This window comes from Dendronephthya gigantea, unplaced genomic scaffold, assembly GCF_004324835.1.
Source record: "Dendronephthya gigantea isolate DGI-Jeju-01 unplaced genomic scaffold, DenGig_1.0 000066F, whole genome shotgun sequence".
In the NCBI taxonomy this organism is placed as follows: Eukaryota; Metazoa; Cnidaria; class Anthozoa; order Malacalcyonacea; family Nephtheidae; genus Dendronephthya; species Dendronephthya gigantea.
In genome coordinates, this window is record NW_021163076.1 from 1,181,501 (window position 1) to 1,187,500 (window position 6,000).

Here is a 6,000-nt window from a genome sequence, read left to right on the forward strand (position 1 = left end):
ATTCTCGAGATTTGTCTGGATTAGAACCAATAATCCATATTGCTCCAGGTGCTCACGTCATGTTAACAGCAAATCTTTGGGCCTCCGTTGGGCTATGTAATGGAGCAAAAGGAATAATAAAGCATATTATTTTTCAGGCAGGCCACAAACTTCCAGACCTACCAATTGCTGTCATAGTGTAGTTCGAGAATTACAAAGGACCTTCTTTTGCTGGCATTCCAAATGGCGTTCCTATATCACCTATAACTGTTTCTTTTTAGTCCGCAGATTGCATATACAAAAGGCAGCAATTGCCTTAGAGGCTTGCTTGGGCTCTCACAATTCATAAGAGTCAAGGTTTGACTTTGCTGAAGTGTTGGATTGATGTTGGAAAAAAGGAGTTTGTACTAGGAATTACATACGTGGCTATCAGTAGAGTAAAAAAACTTTCTTCACTCATAATTGAACCAATGACTTTTGATAGATTAAGTCAAATAAAGAAAGAAACAGAATTGATCTACCGACAAAAAGAAGAACGAATAAAATTAATCGCCGAAAAAAGCTTATAAACGAAAACAACATTGTTATTTGCAATCGCTCAGGCTTTTTATTCTATTGTTCATGCAAGTTTATGTTAATAGTAACAATAGGGTATGCACATGTTTATGCATATAGTAGCCCAGAAATCTGTGTTGGTACTCAGTCTTCAACTACATTGCTTACGTGCACGGTCCACTTTATACTTATGTAATATATATATTGATAAACAATCAGGTTTTTTATGAAATTAGACACTCTAGCCAGTCTCAATATATTTTGACTACACGCTGCATTACGTCACTCAGGTCACGCGTATATAGTATATAATTACCTATAGGTGTAATGGCTGTTAAAATTCAGGAACTTTAACTCAACTTTATGCAGTTGACTGGCCAGAAGACGGAGTAGCCAAGCCATATGCGTGTTGGGGTTAATTATAATGTAATTTCATGTAATGTTTGTCGATTTTTTAATGTTTTTTGAGTTTGAAGAAGGTGTTGTTAGTGTATTTATGCTATTTATCATTTTGTTTTTCGATCACTATTTAGACATGCAACATGTCATCAACATCAAATTCAACTTCCACTTCAGGTAAGTATTTCGGGAATATTTTTACAGTAACTCATAAAGTTTGTCAGTTAATGAGACAAATAGAACTATAACCGTTTTCTCTTTTACATATAAAATTTCTATTTCAGATACAACAGTTGTTGGATATATACATAATCTATCTACGCTGAAGACAAGCAGATCGACAAATAATACCTATTTTGATATGCAAGTCCAGACGGCAGATAAAATGTATTGAGCGGTTTGTTTCTCAGCAGAGAAGCATAGAGAATTTAAGGCAAGAACGGAGGCGACAACTCCAGTGAAGTTAAGTAAGTTTCCAGTGGAGCGAAATACTTGGTCTAACAAGGACGAAATTCATTTAACGAAACGTTCTAAGCTTGAAGACCCCAAAGAGGAAGAAACAAACTTCGATTTTAAAGTTGCCGATCCAACTAATGAAAATTCCTTTCCTTTGTGCCCTTTGAGACCATTGTAGCAGGCGAAAGTTCTACAAATGTCACTGTTTCTGGACGTGTTACTTTTCAAGAGGAACAAGAAACGGTGATGACCAAGGGTAAGACGTTGAAAAAAAAAAAAGAGGCAGTCATAACAGACAATTCTTCATCTATTCGACTGGTCCTTAAGGAAAGTGATATTAAAAAGGTTGAGTCTGGATCATGTTACCGCCTTGTTAATGTCTTGGTAAAAAGCTATCAAGAGAAAAAGTATATAACTTTAAACAAACCTTCGCATGTTCTACCCAGTGTTGAAGTAATTAAAAGAGAAGACGACTTTGCTGAAAGGAAGTATTGGAAAAGTCTTGTGTCGTGCGGAAGCCATGAAATCCATTCAGTTTTTCAAATCTTGCAAACAATGTAGAACAAAAGTGATCCCAATCCCAGGCAAGGAAATAACGAAATGTAGTGAGTGTGGCCTAGTAGAATTATTGTGTGAATCTACCAAAAGAATGTTGGCGAACGCGCTTTTCAATAAGGGTGATGAAGAAATTTCACTTGTCTTATTTCATGACAAACTGGAACAGCTACACAAGTTGTTTTGTTCGCAGCAAACGTATACAAAGGAGTTTACTATTGTATACAATAAGAGCAACAACAGTGTTGTTGCTATCAAGGAACTGTAAATTTTGCTTATGTTTACAAATTTAACGTGTTGTCTGACAGTCTCTGTCTTCAAACAAATGTTGAGTGTGTGTTGTGTTGTGTGTAAACCTGTAATACGTGTATGAAAACCTTTGTTGTGCATGTGACATGTGATGATCGCTATTGGTGGTCTGTGAACATTAATGACTGTAAGTCTATAACGTCGCACATAAGTTGAGTCTGCATGATTGCCTTAATTCTTGTTATTAGTTGCGCTTATACCTCTGATAGTGTAAATTATGGTTACGTACGTTCAAAAAATAAAAGGATGTCATTGGCAATAAAATTTGCTGAGTATTTTATTGTTTAAAGGAAAAAAATTAACGTAAGGCCTATAGAATTCTACTTGCATTATTTTGAGCTTTGCTTTCTAGATCTAATAAAAATTGAGGTATGTCAATTTGTCTTATATTGCCGTTAAATTGGGGTACGATAGTTTGAATTGGAAAGGATAGATTGATTGGTGGTATGGGTTGGGTAGATAGATCGGCTGCAATGGATTCGGAGTGATTATTTGGGATGAATAGATTGGTGGAATTGGATCAGATAGATTTGAACGGATAGATTGATCACATGGGTTGCAATGCAATTCATGCAGATTGATTAGATGGGATGGAATGGAATGGCCAAATTCATTGGATGGGATGGTTGGGGTGTGCTGATTGGTTGATTGAATGGGATGAATTTGAGTGAGATGCGTGAAAATTAGTACATTGACTGGATGGGATGGGTAGATTGATTAGGTTAGGTCATGAGCAAAGTCAGCATTTAGTAGTGATAGCTATTCTAGTAGGATAAGTGTATCTTTATTAACAAAGGGTTTGACACGGCAGAGAGCAGAAATTCCTGACGTTATTTTCATGCAAATATTTTTAGTATTACTTTTCCAAGAGGAATGCTGATCAACCACTGTTCCAAGAGTCTTGCATTCATAAACTTGTTTAATTTGTTTGTTTTCAATAATAATATTTAGGTGGAAATTTTTTATTGTTTGTTTTGAGCCGATTAACATGTACTCAGTTTTAGCTACAGTACATTCAAGCTTAATTTATTGGCTTTCAACCAATTTCTAAGACTTTCTAGATCAGAATTTACTGCAACCTCAACGTCAGTCATTGAGTCTCCAGAGGCTGTGAGATTTGTATCATCAGCAAATAACCGGGGCCTTGTATTATTGAGGCATTCGGGCAAGTCATTGATGTATATAGTAAAAACAAAGGTCCTAAAATAGAACCCTGTGGTACACCACATCTAATTAAGCGCTCTGACGAAACAAATCCATTTATTTTGCACCTCTGGCTGCGATTTGTCAGGTATGATTTTAGAAAAGAAAGAGCTTGTCCTTTTATTCCATGAATTCCCAATTTTTCTAGTAGAATATTGTGATCCACAGTGTCAAATGCTTTTTTTAAATCAATAAAAACTATTAAGTTAAATAGTTTCCTATCTAAATTTACATACCACTCATTTGTACAGTCAAGTAATGCTGTGGCTGTAGAGTGAGACTTCCGGAAACCAAACTGGGAATTGCTTAATAATCCAAATTTGGTTAAATAATCATATAGTTGGTTATACAGAACTCGTTCCATGACTTTGCTTATTACTGGTAAAACTGAAATTGGCCTGTAGTTTCCTGGAATATTTCGTTGACCATTTTTATAAAGAGGTGCTATTCTAGCTACTTTCCATTCATCAGGAAAAGACAATAGAGTAAAAATAAGTGTCAGTGAATCAGATATAGCAGGTGCAGCTATTTTGACAATTTCACATGAAATTTTATCAATGCCAGTTGCTTTATTGCTTGATAACCCACATAATAAATGAAAAATTTCATTTACAGTTGTAGGTTGGAATGCAGCAAATTCCGATGTAGCCTTTTTGACATATGTCTTAAAGCTGCAATGGGATGTATCAATTTTGCTTACTAAATCAGGCCCAACATTTGAAAAATACTCATTGAAACCTTCTTGCGATATCTTGCGGATCATTTAAAGTACTTACACCCATATTTAATTCGTTCACAACTGTTTGCTTAGTTTGTTTGCCTAGTAAATTGTTAATTGTTTTCCAGGCTTTTTTTGGATTGCATTTTTGTCCTGCAATTCTCTTGGAATAATAGTTTTGTTTAGCATTTCTTAATTCAATATTCACCTGATTTCTAGCTCTTTTGTAGTGTGCCCAGTCTATTTCCGATTTACTTATAATTGCTTTTCTTTTTAATTTGTCTCTTGCATGAATAAGGCTTTTAATTTGACTTGTGATCCAAGGAATTTTGTTAGCCCTGACCTTTTTTTGCTGGAGTGGTGCATGCTTATCTAATATTTCCAAGAAAAGTTCCTTCCAAATTTCCACATAGCATTTGGATCATTGCCAAAGAGATAAACATAATCCCAATGTTGATTTAAAAGTTCATCTACAAACTTTTTTTCATCAAAATTTTTCATATTTCTCATCTCAACAGTGTTTTTCTTTTCTTTTTGCACAACTCGGATCTTTCTAATTGCAAATACTAAACTGTGATCACTAATTCCAGTGTGAACAACACCAGAATGAGAGATTTTTTCAGGAGTATTGGTAATGTGGTCAATGAGGCTAGTCATTGTCATAGTAATTTGAGTAGGCTCATTGATTAATTGAGATCATTGCTACAACTCATATATTGAGTTTAGTTTTTTAGTAGGCATGCTATAAAGCTGTTCCTTTTTCAACATGTCACAATTTAGATCACCCAGCAAACAGTGGCATAGGCAGCCTGACGATTTTGTCCCGCTATGTAAATTTCGAGTTATTATAATTATTCATGTCTTTAGAAATCTATTGTTTTCACAGTCAGTGAACACGAAAATATTAGCATAGTGGGACAAATCAACAGGCTAGCTACGCTACTGCCAGCAAATACATTTCCCTATCCTCATCATCGATTTCCTTGATCAGCTTTTCAAAGTGGTCAAAGAAATCTGACAATGCATTTGGCGGTCTATAAACAGCTGCAACAATAAATGGTTGACTGTGTGGTTTAGTAATTTCTACAAAAAAAAAAAAAGCCTCTAAGTCAGGTGAAATAAGGTCAGACCGAATTTTGTAGTTAATAGAACTAAGTAAATACATGCAAACACCACCTCCGTTTCTCGATCTGTCTTTCCTAATTATATCATAGTTGTATAAGTGAATAAAGTTATCTGAAAAACTGGAATCAAGCCGTGTCTCATTAAATGCAATGAGATCAATATTTTTGTTAGACATTGAGTGCCGAATTTCATCTATTCTTTTAGGCAGACAAACAATATTTAAAAAGGCCATTTGAAACCTCTTTTACTGAGAATTGAGTTAAGGGTTGTTTGAAAAAATGCTACTCACATTTTTTTGTTCTGAATTACTACAAGCTACTGGTGTGTAACTGTTGGTATACATATCTCAGGTACATTGGCCACTCTTCTCCGAGATACATGGGCAAACTGAAAAAATTGCTCATGGTTATTATTAGAGTTGTTACTAATGTTTCTGCACTGTTTCAGATAGCTACAGAATGCACTTCCTAGTGCTCTATCCCCATTCTTATTCAAGCGGAGGTTTGATCGGTTTAGTAAAGGTTGATCAATGCAATCATCAATTAATGCAATATTATGCTTAATGCATAGTTCATGTAATAAATTATTATAACAAGATATGTTACTGGCATTAACTTTGTTATCATACCTCTTTACAACACTGGATACAGCAATATTCTTGGTATGAACTTTCACCCTGTCAATGAGGGTCTCCATTTCTT